We start from the raw sequence: 13,728 nt of genomic DNA, 5'->3' as shown, positions 1-13,728 counted from the left end.
TATGACCTCAGGTATTTAGTTACAACAAACACCCCAGGTAATAAGGAATATATCTGCAACACAGACCAGATGAATAAATAAGAGTCCAAAGCCTTTATTTTTTTATGAAAACAGTGTTGGCAAGGTTACGATGAGATTAAAAGGCTATAATGCACTTAAAGGATATCAGGCTAGTAAACTAAATCTACCTTTCTGAAGAATATTGGCAATATAAAAAAAAAAACTTAAAAAAATATACTTATTTAAGATTCACAGACATAGAAAACAAACTTGTTACTAAACATGAAAGGGAGGTTAGGGATAAATTAAGCATTTGGGATTAAAATATACACCCTACTGATATAAAAAATATATATACATACATTTAAAACTTTGGCACAGTAATTGTTTAACTAAGAAAGTATTTTAAGGAAATAATCAAAGATGTTAACGAAAGATATTTATTTTAATTACATTTAAAATTATAAATACTTAAATGCCCAGTATTAGAAGAATGATTAAATGAATAATGATACAGCATATGAGAAACACTATTGAAGTATTTTTCAGGAATATTTTATGAAAAGAAATAATTCTTATAATAAAAAGAAAAACAACAAAATAACATACAAATATGTATAGGAAACATAGTGGAGAACATATCACGATACTAGTAAACAATTACATGTTTTGTAATAAAAAAATGTCCTAGTAAATAAAATATATCAGAATTTTCTTTGAATGATTAATAGATTTTTAAATTTCTACTCAGAACTTCATTCTTCATTGGTCTCCTAAGTATTGACAAATTGAAGTATTTAAATTTCAAAAGTATATTTAGAACAATAGTGTTCATTTCTATAAATATCTGATAAATTTTTCCAATATTTTCACAGAAAATAGTTACAATAAAAGTATATAACTTTAATGTAAAGAAAAGCATCCTTTAATAATTCAACAAACATGCACCAAGCACAGGGCATACAAACATGCACAGGATACTCTTGAGATGTTAGGGATATATTTCAATAAATTGTTTTCCATTTATGATCTTCCAGAAAATATAGAGGGGTCAGGCAAGCATTTCTCTTATATCAGAATGCCCTGTCTTTTCACAAAAGGAGTTTCTAGCGCCATTTGGAGCAGGGGGTTATGCTATCTACAACTGCAAAGCCCCTCCCAGCAGAGAGACTGAAGGGTCAAAGATGCAGAGAAACAAATGAAATTAAGAGAAACAATGGAAACGAGTAAATCTTTAAATCTTCTGTATCATGCATATATACACATATATATATATGGTTTCCCCAGTGGCTCAGCTGGTAAAGAACCGGTTTGCCAAGACAGGAGACACAAGAGACACGAGTTCAATCCCTAGGTCGGGAAGAGTCCCTGGAGGAAGAAATGGCAACCCATTCCAGTATTCTTGCCTGGAAAATCCTATGGACAGAGGAACCTGGTGGGCTATAGTCCCTGGGGTCACAAAGAGTCAGACATGACTGAGTGACTAAGCAGGAGCACACAGAGACACACACAGACACACACAGACCCATACACATATATGGGTGTGTGATTATCAGTGACTATAGGTGCTGAAAAAAAGCAATTTTCTAAATCCAAAAACTGAGAGGCAGACTTTCATTCCTTATATCAGCAGAGATTGTATCAATATCTCCACTATCAAAGGAGGAAATTGGAGTTTTGAATGGGGAAGTAACTTGGGCAGGGTCACCCAGATAACCAGCAAAAAGACAAAACTCAAGTCTAGGTCAGCTGACCACCTACATCTGTGCTCCTTCCATCATAGCAATGTGACAGCTGGGTAAATGGACTGTAGAAAGGTATCTGTTTCAAAGGAACAGCATGGGTGAAACAGGGAGCCCATGGTGCCCACGGTGCCCACGGTGTTCTCAGGCCCACACTCCCACCACCCCCGGCTAAGTCAGCTACCGCAGGGCAACGGAACGCTCAGCTTCCTGGTTCATGTCAGCCTGGGACTATCGCCCTGCATTTCCAGTCCAGGAGGCCCCGTTCAAAAGCCAAGATCAGTCCTACCCTGATGCTCCCCTCGGCTCACTGACTTTACCATGGTCCCCAAAACAACTATAAACTTTGAGTAAACCTAGTTTCAAATCTGCATATGACTAAAGAATGTTTCCTCCTCTCTTGGTACTTTCTTTTCCCCAATACAGCTCTTCTTCCTCCAAGAAATGCCTTTAGAGGTACCTTGAGTATCCTAGCTTATATCTTCTGAACACCTGCTGTCAGGAGCTCTGCAGAACTGGCTCCCATAACCTTCCATGGTTGGTGGCTCTCTTGCAACACCAAATCCACATCCTAACATCAGGAGACAGAAGTTGTAGTAAACTGGTCATGGTTTAATCTTCTAGGTACTGAAATATATACTCTCCTCCCCACCTTCTAGAAGCTGTCAGACTTTTTAAAGAAGTGATGGTTTTAGCCTAAATGGAACATGGTCTTCAAAATGCCAAGCTGTGAATATGATTTTGAAAAAGACAAGGAGGGGCGTGCTCCTTCAGATCTTGCCAGAGAAAGATTTCACATTCTAGACCACGAATCAGCAGAGAGGTGATACATTTTTAAAAGATTTATTTGATAAAAACACACAAGATAGACTGAAGAGGAAAGAGACAAGTATCAAATGCCATAGGAATCTAGCTAGAAGTGTCCAGTCTGTGCTTGAATATTAAACCAAACATGACAAGAAATCTCAAAGGAAGAGCAAACTGAACTCTCAATTAACCATATCTGGAGGAAAGGAAAAGGAAAAGATGAAGAGATGAGGTTTGAAACCAACATGTTAAAGTTAATAGCATCAGCTAATTTATTAAGGAGTTAAGATAAAAAACAAGAAATTTAAAAATCAGCACACTGAAGTAAATAAATAACCGTACAACAAATATACCCCCAAGCAGTAGGGCTAAGATAGCAACTGTTTTAGACCACTGGATTCTTTTATGTAAAGAGATGGTTCTGTTTTACTCAACATTTTTCCATTACGGTCCCTGAAAATATTTTTTTAAAGCTTTCCAAAGACAGCTAGTGGGATATTTAGGCCGAAAAATGAAGACACAGAACCTTCTAATTACTGAGGGATGATCATTTAAAAATACAAAGAAGGAGGAAGAAAAGTCATTTTGCAGCTAAACCAGCTGAATTCTAAAATTATATGTTCATGTTTGTGTTAGTGGCACTATAAAAGCATACATACATATATATTCTATTATGAAGTAATTTTTTCTACTATCTAGTAAGTTAAAATTCATGGGTACATCTTCTTTTCTTTTTTTAAAAGATTTTTTTTACCTCTCTAACGAATGCTTCTGCTGAGCTTTCTATTTTTTGTTCATTCATATTAAAATGCAATGATTCACCAGTTATTACCACCATAGCCATACACATGCTGAAGAGAAGCTCATGATTATAATCGCCACAATTACTGACTGCTAGATAGCAAGCCTAAACAGTGTTTGAAAAAGCAGCTTCATTTCCGAAGAAGATCGGGACAGTAATAAAACAGTTGCACAGTCTCTTCACTAAATACATCTTTGCATGTACGGTCGATGCATATTGTCTTGGGGAAGGTGCCAGAAAATATTAACACTTAAGGTCCTCCTGAGCAAAGAAAAATACAAATATGGGGGCTTCATATGGGTAGCTAAATACATAAATAACTTGAAATCATCAAAAAGCAGCAGCACAGTCGTATCTCTTATGTGATGCTTATTATTATTCAATAGCAATATGTTTTTTAATCCTCAGCCATTTAAAAAATATGTCAAGCAACACTAAATTCATCAAGCCTTAAGCCCTAAAGAACGTTGCCAGTAATGAGGAGCAACAATAGGTTCGATTTATATTTAAGAAGAAATCCTTATTCATCTGTCTTCTCCCCATAAGTAACTTGGATTACTGTTTGTCTTCATCGTTCTCCACCCATTTTCACCCAACTGGGTTGACCAGCAGCAGGACAAAATAGGGGTCAGCAAAATTCAGCTGTTCAAACAAAAGTTCAACTACAGATTGGTTTTGTTGTGTAAAGAAAACCAAATGTCTTAAAAAAAAAAAAAAAGAAAAGAAAAAGCATACCCAGGAGGCAATCCTGGGTGAGGTCAGTCCACTTACCTTGACAGAACTTAAAACTTACAACTATTTGGGGGAAAGTCAATGAGCTAACTACCTCTGTATCTTCCACTTGAGAGGTGAAGCTCTTTAAAAAGGACATAAAAATAATTTTTCGGTAGAATTACAGTTCTTTAACTTTATACCCAAATAATCAGCACCTCAAAGGAAAATGAGTAAAGGGCAAAAGATGCATCACTTCCAGCTACTTAAAAAACAAAAGTTATGGGCAAACTTCAGAAAAAGTCAATCAACCAAGTGTCTTTCCACATTTGAAAGTATGGTGGACCAAATAACCCAAATAGCCCTACTGACAAATAAATGCATTACTACAATATTCGTATTCTCATTTTAGAGAAAAAAAAAACATATATTATAACTGGAGGATTTGAATACAGACTGCTGCTGCTGCTGCTAAGTTGCTTCAGTCATGTCCGACTCTGTGCGACCCCAGAGACGGCAGTCCACCAGGCTCCCCCATCCCTGGGATTCTCCAGGCAAGAACACTGGAGTGGGTTGCCATTTCCTTCTCCAATGCATGAAAGTGAAAAGTGAAAGTGAAGTCGCTCAGTCGTGTCCGGCTCCTAGCGACCCCATGGACTACAGCCCACCAGGCTCCTCTGTCCATGGGATTTTCCAGGCAAGAGTACTGCAGTGGGTTGCCATTGCCTTCTCCGGAATACAGACTAGGCATTCAATAAAATATGAAAGACTTTTTATTTATTTTCTAAGGTGTAATATGCTACTGTGATTATAAAGTATAAAGTCCTTATTTTCAGAAGATGTGCAACAAAACATCCAAGGTCAAGTGTTATGCTATCTGCAACTGACTTCCAAATGGTTCAAGAAACCACCGCCCACCCCTCCACACCCACAAACACACACACAAGAGCAAATATGACAAAATACTAACAATTAATGAATCTAGGTGATACACTTCCTGTTTCATCACTTCATCTTTTCTACATGACTGGATGTTTTTATAATTAAAAATAAAGCAAACTTAAGGTATATAAGAAGTTCCATCAAGAAAGAGAAAATTTTAAAATAATATAAAATTAATCATTTAGATGACAAGAAAGAAAAATATCACTAGATGACTGCAGTGAAGCAAAAGCAGCAACCCAGAGAGGTAAGTAAACGCTGAGGCTGGCTCTCTCACTGGGGACACATGGCTAGCTCGAGGACCATGAACTTCCATTCTGACCGCAGCCAGGGAAAAAGCACTGGGAACTGTGCCTGGGTCAAACTCCTGAATAGCTCTGGATTCCAAAAGATCATACCCTTAGAGTGAATTCAAATAAACTTTCTCCACAGAAGGAACAAGGAGGTTGCCAAACTAGTGTTTAGCATTGAATAGAGTGGAGTAATACTTTTCCAGAGGATTCAAAGCCATTACCTTGATAATTGGCCAAGCAAGCATGAAGCCTAAATTAACATTACATTTCTGGCCCATGAAGTCTCAAACACAGAAATTAACCTTAGATTGTCCTAGTGAATCACCAGAACAAAAATCAAATTCACTTTGGATGAAAACACCTTCAATAGAAACCTCACAGAATTTCAAAAGCACATAAGCTTGCAGTTTTTTTAAAAAAATCACAAAACAAAGAATTAAAACTAGTGAGGAAGACTCAGCATAAATATCATATAGCTGAATTAAGCTGGCAAAGTTTTGCAATTTGGGTTGTCAAAGTAAATGTTTAACATTTTTTAAAAACAAAAGATTATAAAAATGAGGAAAGATAAAAATATCCTTTAATGTTTAAACAAAAATGTTTAGAACTACAAAATATAATTATAAGCAAACTGATAAAAATTGGCAATAATCCTTAAATCCTACAATGTCTGAAGTCAGCAAAAATTTGAAACAATACAGACTCTGATACACAGATGGTTAAGTATAAATTTATACAGTCCCCTTGGAAAATAATTTGATAGTATCTAGTGAAGCTGACATAGCCTACTCATGGCCCAACAATTCCATTACAAGTTATACACCCTAGGAAAACTCCTGTATACTTGCAACAGGAGATAAGTATATAAATGTTCATGGCAATGGAGTGTGTAATTGTTAAAAACAGAAAGTAACTAAACTATGATATACTCACATAATAGAAAACTATACAGCAGTGAAACCGAATGGGCTATAGCTACCTTTATCATCATGAATAAATTCTCAGAATACTGGGCAAAAAAAATTAAAAAAAAGAAGAAGAAGAAAACAATTAAACTTACTTTGACTTCAGTTACATACGGTTAAAAACATATAAAACTAAACTAGAACATCAATTGTAATATACATGTGAAAAACTATATAAAGAAAAGCCAGTGGTTTTTAAGATCTGAGATAGTGGTTACATCATAGGAGACATGGAGGTGAGATAAAGGAGGTGCAGGGAACTTCAAAGGGAGTGGGAATGTTCTGTTTGTCAGGCTGATTGATTGCAATACCTGTCTCTGTTTACTATTATTTGCGCCTTGTATTTCTGTTATAAACATTTCTGTTGTGTGTTTAATAATAAAAAAGTATTTAGCAAAACAAAGAAAGCAATATACCTGGGCATTCTGGCCAAAAGCACAATTATACTCATGCTGGCATGCGGGACACATGCCTTAAAAACAAGGAAAATAATAACATTCAGGAAGATCAAGAATCTGTGTGCTTCAAGACTATATTGGAGAACCTATCTAAAAAATAGAAACAGACTCATAGCCATAAATAGGCTTGTGTTTGCCAACACAGAGGAAGGGAGGGAGAGGAAAGAACTGGGAGTTTGGGGTTGGTGGATGCAAACTATTACATTTAGAATGGATAAACGATGAGGTCCTACTGTAGAGCTCAGAGAACTATATCCAATATCCTATGATAAACTGTAATGGAAAAGAATACTTTGGGGAAAAAAAAGTATATACTGCTATAAATCTTGTAAGTAATTTCAGACATTAAAAAAGAAGAAGAATATATGGGCGACTGCAATGATCGATCTAGTCAAGTAGACCTCCATCCTATGGTGTGCCAAGAGCTTTCCTTCAGTGTCTAGGAGATGTCAAGTCTATCTGCAACAGAGGCTGGGCTTAAGCTAAATAATTTAGCCTTTTGTTTTCCCTCTCTATTTCTGTGCATTCAGTTTCAACTCAAATGCTATCTGTAAGTGCAATTTGGGGCATTTGCTATGCTCTTCTAAACCCAGTTTTACCCTTAAATGATGACAATCTTAAAATTTCCTAGATGGGCACTACCTCTTCTCACATCTGTTGATGAGGATATAACATATTTTGTGTTACACTGTCCCATCATGATTCATATTAGAGCTGAATCTGCTATTTTGCTGTGATGTTTTGGCTAGCAGCTGAACAGATGGATAGTTTTTCTCCAGAATGAATATTTGCCAACAATTGGAAGGGTGTAAAACTCATCCTCAAAGAAACCCAAACATAACCACACGGAGTCTAACAAATAATTAAAATATCCACTGTTGCAGAGAGAAGTCATCACAGAATCATGATGGGTATTCAGACACCTTGGTATAAAATGACAGTTAATTAAAAGACCATTTTGGTAATGTTGTCAAATTAATGCTACTAATAATCACAATAGAGCTTGGAATTTGTATAGGTATTACATTCATATTCATCGAGTTCTCATGGTTTTATAAAACAGATATGGAGGTATTATTAGCCTGACTTTATACAGACAAGGAATAAAGCATAGGGAGATACTCATGTTAATGGAAAATGGGCTGATTTCAGAAATCAAACCTGGGATTTAAGCTCATCTGGGTTTCATTAGCTGCATAACTTTGAGCAAGAACTTAATTTCTCAGAGCCTCAACCTCCTTTTTTTGTAAACAGGTATAATAATACCTAATTCACAAAGTTCCTAAGAGAATTACATATAATCTATTAAAATTCCTAATAAGAGTACCTGTCATTGAGTAGGTTCTCAATAAATATACTCTTCTATTTAATAATGAAGTCCCAGTTGACAAGAAAATGTCCAAATCTTCATTTTACAGTTCAGTTCAGTCCAGTCCCTCAGTTGTGTCTGACTCTTTGCAACCCCATGAACGGCAGCACGCCAGGCCTCCCTTTCCATCACCAACTCGTAGAGTCCACCCAAACCCATGTCCATCAAGTTGGTGATGCCATCCAACCATCTCATCCTCTGTCGTCCCCTTCTCCTCCTGCCCTCAATATTTCCCAGCATCAGGGTCTTTTCAAATGAGTCAGCTCTTCACATCAGGTGGCCAAAGTACTGGAGTTTCAGCTTCAACAGCAGTCCTTCCAATGAACACCCAGGACTGATCTCCTTTAGGATGGACTGGTTGGACCTCCTTGCAGTCAAAGGGACTCTCAAGAGTCTTCTCCAACACCACAGTTCAAAAGCATCAATTCTTCGGTGCTCAGCTTTCTTCACAGTCCAACTGTCACATCCATACATGACCACTGGAAAAACCACAGCCTTGACTAGATGGACCTTTGCTGGCAAAGTAATGTCTCTGCTTTTTTTTTCTTTTTTTAAGGTTTAGTTTTTAGTTTTTTAGTTTTTAAATTCTAATATCTTTAATTATATGCTATCTAGGTTGGTCATTTCCTTCCAAGGAGTAAGCATCTTTAATTTCATGGCTGCAATCACCATCTGCACTGATTTTGGAGCCCAGAAAAATAAAGTCTGACACTGTTTCCACTGTTTCCCCATCTATTTCCCATGAAGTGATAGGACCAGATGCCATGATCTTAGTTTTCTGAATGTTGAGCTTTAAGCCAACTTTTTCACTCTCCTCTTTCACTTTCGTCAAGGCTTTTTAGTTCTTCTTCACTTTCTGCCATAAGGGTGGTTTCATCTGCATATCTGAGGTTATTGATATTTCTTCCGGCAATCTTGATCCCAGCTTGTGCTTTCTCCAGCCCAGCGTTTCTCATGATGTACTCTGCATATAAGTAAAATAAGCAGGGTGACAATATACAGCCTTGACGTACTCCTTTTCCTATTTGGAACCAGTCTGTTGTTCCATGTCCAGTTCTAACTGTTGCTTCCTGACCTGCATATAGGTTTCTCAAGAGGCCCATCAGGTGGTCTGGTATTCCCATCTCCTTCAGAATTTTCCACAGTTTATTGTGAAAGGAGTCTGAGGTAACAGATTTAGGACAAGAGAAAAGTTTACACCTAAAATATCAATATAAACTGGAGGTTGCAAGGAACTCTAAACTTTCTATTATCACACTTCAGTGGCTTCTCACAGATACCCTGAAGGAATGGACCGAATCTATTAAGTGGGTCATTAAGTAGTTACGAAGGGACAGAACTGCCCTATTAGTAATAATCGTGACTCATCTGACACTGAATCATAATGCTCTAATGTTGTTATTTAACATCTAAGATGTGCATGTCTTTTCTATAGAGTTAAATAGTATACTCCATATCACACACACACAGCCTCTGACACTCATTCATAGATTTCCTGTTTCTGATATTGCGGATTTGTAATTTGTTGAATCCTCCCTGGAGCTTCTAGCAAACACCCCTCCTCCCAACTCCTCTGTTTCCTATCAGGGGGCAGAGGGCAGCCAGGGTTCAGAGAAGCAAGTCCCCTGCAGGCAGGAATGAGGAGAGCTGGGCACAGGAAAGGGAGGCTATAGATGCACTCCACCCACAAATGTCCCACCAGGCAGAGAAGAAGGAAGTGTAGCCAGGGAATGAGAATGACGGTTTTATCTGATCAACTATGCAGCCTGAGTTTACTGTACTATCACAGAAATCTCCCAATCTCCATGATACTAGTTTCTTGTCTCTGTTTTTCCCGCTTGAGGATGACACACAATACTTTATATATTTGTTCATTCTGACATTTTGAAGAAATACTCAAAATGGAGTTGTGCTCATTAAAGAGGATGTCCAGCACCCTCCTGCCTCTCTTATGGACCTGACACTATGCTGCTAGCTATTGAAGGCATGCAAGGATTTCACCTAACCTTGGTGTCACTTTCGGAGGTCCATCCCTTCTACAGTCCCCGTCTCTTCTATGTAGCATATCCTTTTGTCTGACAAGCACACTTGATTAGAACCGTGTGTTTTGATTGGTTCCTTAGAATATGGAAAACTTCAGTAATTCTAATATGCTGAAATTGCTATATTCTATAATTTCCTTAAATGAACTTAATCAAATCATAGCATTCAGTTTGACCTGTTTCCAAAATCACTTTTGATTATACTTGAAAAGAACTAAAAAATCCTTTCAGTTAAAATACTTTTCATTTGTAAGAGGATTTCAATCCTTTGATTTCTAGCACATTTATTCAAGCATCCTTCTTGAACACATGGGATTTCTTTGTGAGGATTGCTACTACAGAGTGAACTAGACCAGCAAGGACCCTGTCCTCGCACAGTAGAAAGACAATAAACAAGTAAATAAGTAAATGAACAACAACATTTTATACAATACTATTGCTTCAAAGAGACTATAATACAGTAGCTTTAATGGGGAGCTCCTTTAGACTGAATGGTCAAGGAGGTCTTTCTCAGGAGTGACATCTTTACTGAGATCCACAGACTTAAGACCATCCCAACCAGAGAACTAGCAATTACAAAGGCCTCATGTCGAAAATAACTTGGTATGTGGGTTTTTGCTCAGCTGCTCAGTCATGTCCGACTCTTTGCAACTCCGTGGACTACAGCATGCAAGGCCTCCCTGTCCTTCACTATCTCCTGGAGTTCACTCAAACTCATGTCCATTGAGTCGAGGATGGCATCCAACCATCTCATCCTCTGCTCCCACTTTATCCTCCTGCCCTCAATCTTCCCCAACATCAGGCTCTTCTCCAATTTCTCTGCTCTTCGCATCAGGTGGCCAGTACTATATTGGCCTAAACATTCATATTCTCTTTGAGTAAGTTATTGAGTTATCAGAAATCATTTACCCAAGCTTTATCCAAAAGAGTTATCTAGAAACAAAAGGCTCTAGGGCACCATGAATCTCACTTCATGCTTTTGATAAAGGAAAGCAGAGAGGAAAGAAGAGAGGCAGATGCTCTGAAAGTCAAGAAAGAATCAGTAACGATAAAATAAAGGTATTTCTGAGGGTGGCGGCGGGATGAATTGGGATTTGGGAATTGACATATATACATTATTAAGTAAATGGTTAGTGTTAGTCGCTCAGCCTTGCCTGACTCTTTGTGACCCCATGGACTGCAGCCTGCTAGGTTCTGCTGTCCATGGGATTCTTCAGGCAAGCATACTGGAGTGGGTAGCCATTCCCTTCTCCAGGGGATCTTCCTGACCCAAGGATCAAACCTGGGTCACCTGCACTGCAGCTGGCTTCTTACTACATATAAAATAGATAAGTAATGAGAACCTACTGTATAGCACCCAGAACTCTACTCAGTGCTCTGTGGTGAACTAAGCAGAAAGGCAATCAAAAAAAAGAGGGGATAGATGTATATGTATAGCTGAGTCACTTTGCTATACAGTAGAAACTAATATTACATTGTAAAGGAACTATACTCCAATAAAAATTAATACATAAAGGCATTTATGTCTCTTTTTTAAAAGCAAGATCTGTTGCAGCAAAACGTATCCTTCTTTGGAATAGGAAGGCTCCTCTCATCTTTATATACACAGTTCTTTGTTATCTTATTAAGAGCAATAAGGAATTAATTTGATATTAAAGAATGGCAGTATCTTCCACTGAAAACAATGGACAAAGTAAGTTCAAAGCAGAGAATTCCAACCAGACACAATGAAATGTCAGTCCCTTTTTAAATATCAGATACTGTTTGAATCATTTATTCTTGCTTAGGCATGTTCAGTCACTGCATCTAAACCCACACAAACCTAAAGATGTGCCTGGAGAACCAAGAGAACCAGGGGCAGATCCTAGAAAAGAGGGGCCAATGTAGACCACCTGTAAATCATAACCACATCAGCAAAAATGTTTCACTGTGCTTACAAATATAGCAGTAATTACAAAGCAGGTAAGTCAAAAGAAGTGTGTATATGTGAGTGGGCACATACACTCAAAATAGGTAATAATAGAAGTTACTGTAAGAAATGGAACATATTTAAAATCCTCTCACTTTGTTTCCCATTCAAATCAACCTGCTAAAGGCTAATTCTAAAAATCCTCTCACTGAATAATAGAAATGGACCCACAACATATAATAACTCTTAGGCCCATATTTCTTTTATTCAACCTCTCTGTCCATATTTTTCTTCCAAATCTAATCAGGAGTTTAGAGGACAGATTAGGATCAACTAAAATCTTCATTTTTATAAACATGCAAATTAGCAGCATTTTGTAGGTATTAAAAGATAGCAAGGAGAGACATACCTCACAGAATACACACACAAAAAATTTTGGTGTTCTCTTCTACTTGGAAATGGGAAAATTTTCATTAGAAAGATTAAATCTGATTTTCTATTATTTCCATTCATGAAAGTCAATGTTATGTTCCAGTACCTTTCACAAGGTAAGTATCCATATTTATTAGCTCTTTTTACACTCTCTGGCCCTCATTTTGTTCTGGGGAGTTTCCCTTTACCCAAAATAAACTCCCTTCTATAGTCTCTGTTAAACTGAACTTAAAGTGCAGCAATTTGATCTGTATAAACAGTCTGGACTCCGTTTTCACAGGGCAGGCTGAGGGCCTCATAACTATCAAAGCCCTGGTAACAGCCTTGAGCAGGTAGTGAACTCCTAAGTGTACTGCAAATGCAATTCCACAGCCTTCTTATTAAGTTATTGAAGGAGCATCTTTTCTACCAAACACACTTCGCACAAGTTAGGAAAAAAAATTTAATTTACATGAAGACCACTTAATGACGATGCCATCTACTACATCATAGTAGTTTACAGGGGATGGAGGACATATTTTCATCAATGACTACTGGAAGGATAATTACAAATTATGCAAAAATAAAATAGTCAATGAGTAGTCCCCCTTTCAATGCTGATTATAATCTCATTAACTACTAAAGATTTTTACTCAAGTCATGGACTGCAGCACTGTCATCATTTGTGCTACCAATTTCACCTACAAATCTTTGATGTGCCCAACTTCTTTCAACTATGAGTTATTTTGAGTGGAACTGGGAAGCACAATGATTTCTAGTCCTTTTACAACTTGATTTTCTTCTGATTTTTTTAATGAATATTTGGAATAAAGAATTGAAACTCTGTTTTAAGACTATCAAACTAACCTTTGAATAAACACATGTGAATACCAGATCACCTTATTTGCCTCCTGAGAAATCTGTTTACAGGTCAAGAAGCAACAGTAGGAACCAGACATGGAACAATGGACTGGTTCCAAATCGGGAAACGAGTACGTCATGGCTGTATATTGTCACCCTATTTATTTAATTTACATGCAGAGTACATTATGCAAAATGCCAGGCTGGATGAAGCACAAACTGGAATCAAGATTGCCAGGAGAAATATCAATAACCTCAGATGTTGCAGATGACACCACCCTTATGGCAGAAAGTGAAGAGGAACTAGAGAGCCTCTTGATGAAAGCGAAAGAGGAGAATAAAAAGTTGGCTTAAAACTCAACATTCAGAAAATTAAGATCATGATATCTGGTCCCATTACTTCATGGCAAATAGAT

At 37.4% G+C, this 13,728-nt stretch overlaps 1 protein-coding gene across 3 annotated transcripts in view; it reads right to left on the bottom strand.

Annotated features, from left to right (window-relative positions):
• Nucleotides 1-13,728, bottom strand: part of SMYD3 (SET and MYND domain containing 3) — a 756,573-nt gene that overhangs the window by 460,264 nt on the left and 282,581 nt on the right. The window lies entirely within an intron of this gene.

Source organism: Ovis canadensis, chromosome 12 (assembly GCF_042477335.2).
Source record: "Ovis canadensis isolate MfBH-ARS-UI-01 breed Bighorn chromosome 12, ARS-UI_OviCan_v2, whole genome shotgun sequence".
NCBI classification, from domain to species: domain Eukaryota; kingdom Metazoa; phylum Chordata; class Mammalia; order Artiodactyla; family Bovidae; genus Ovis; species Ovis canadensis.
This window is presented reverse-complemented; position numbering and strand designations above follow the sequence as displayed.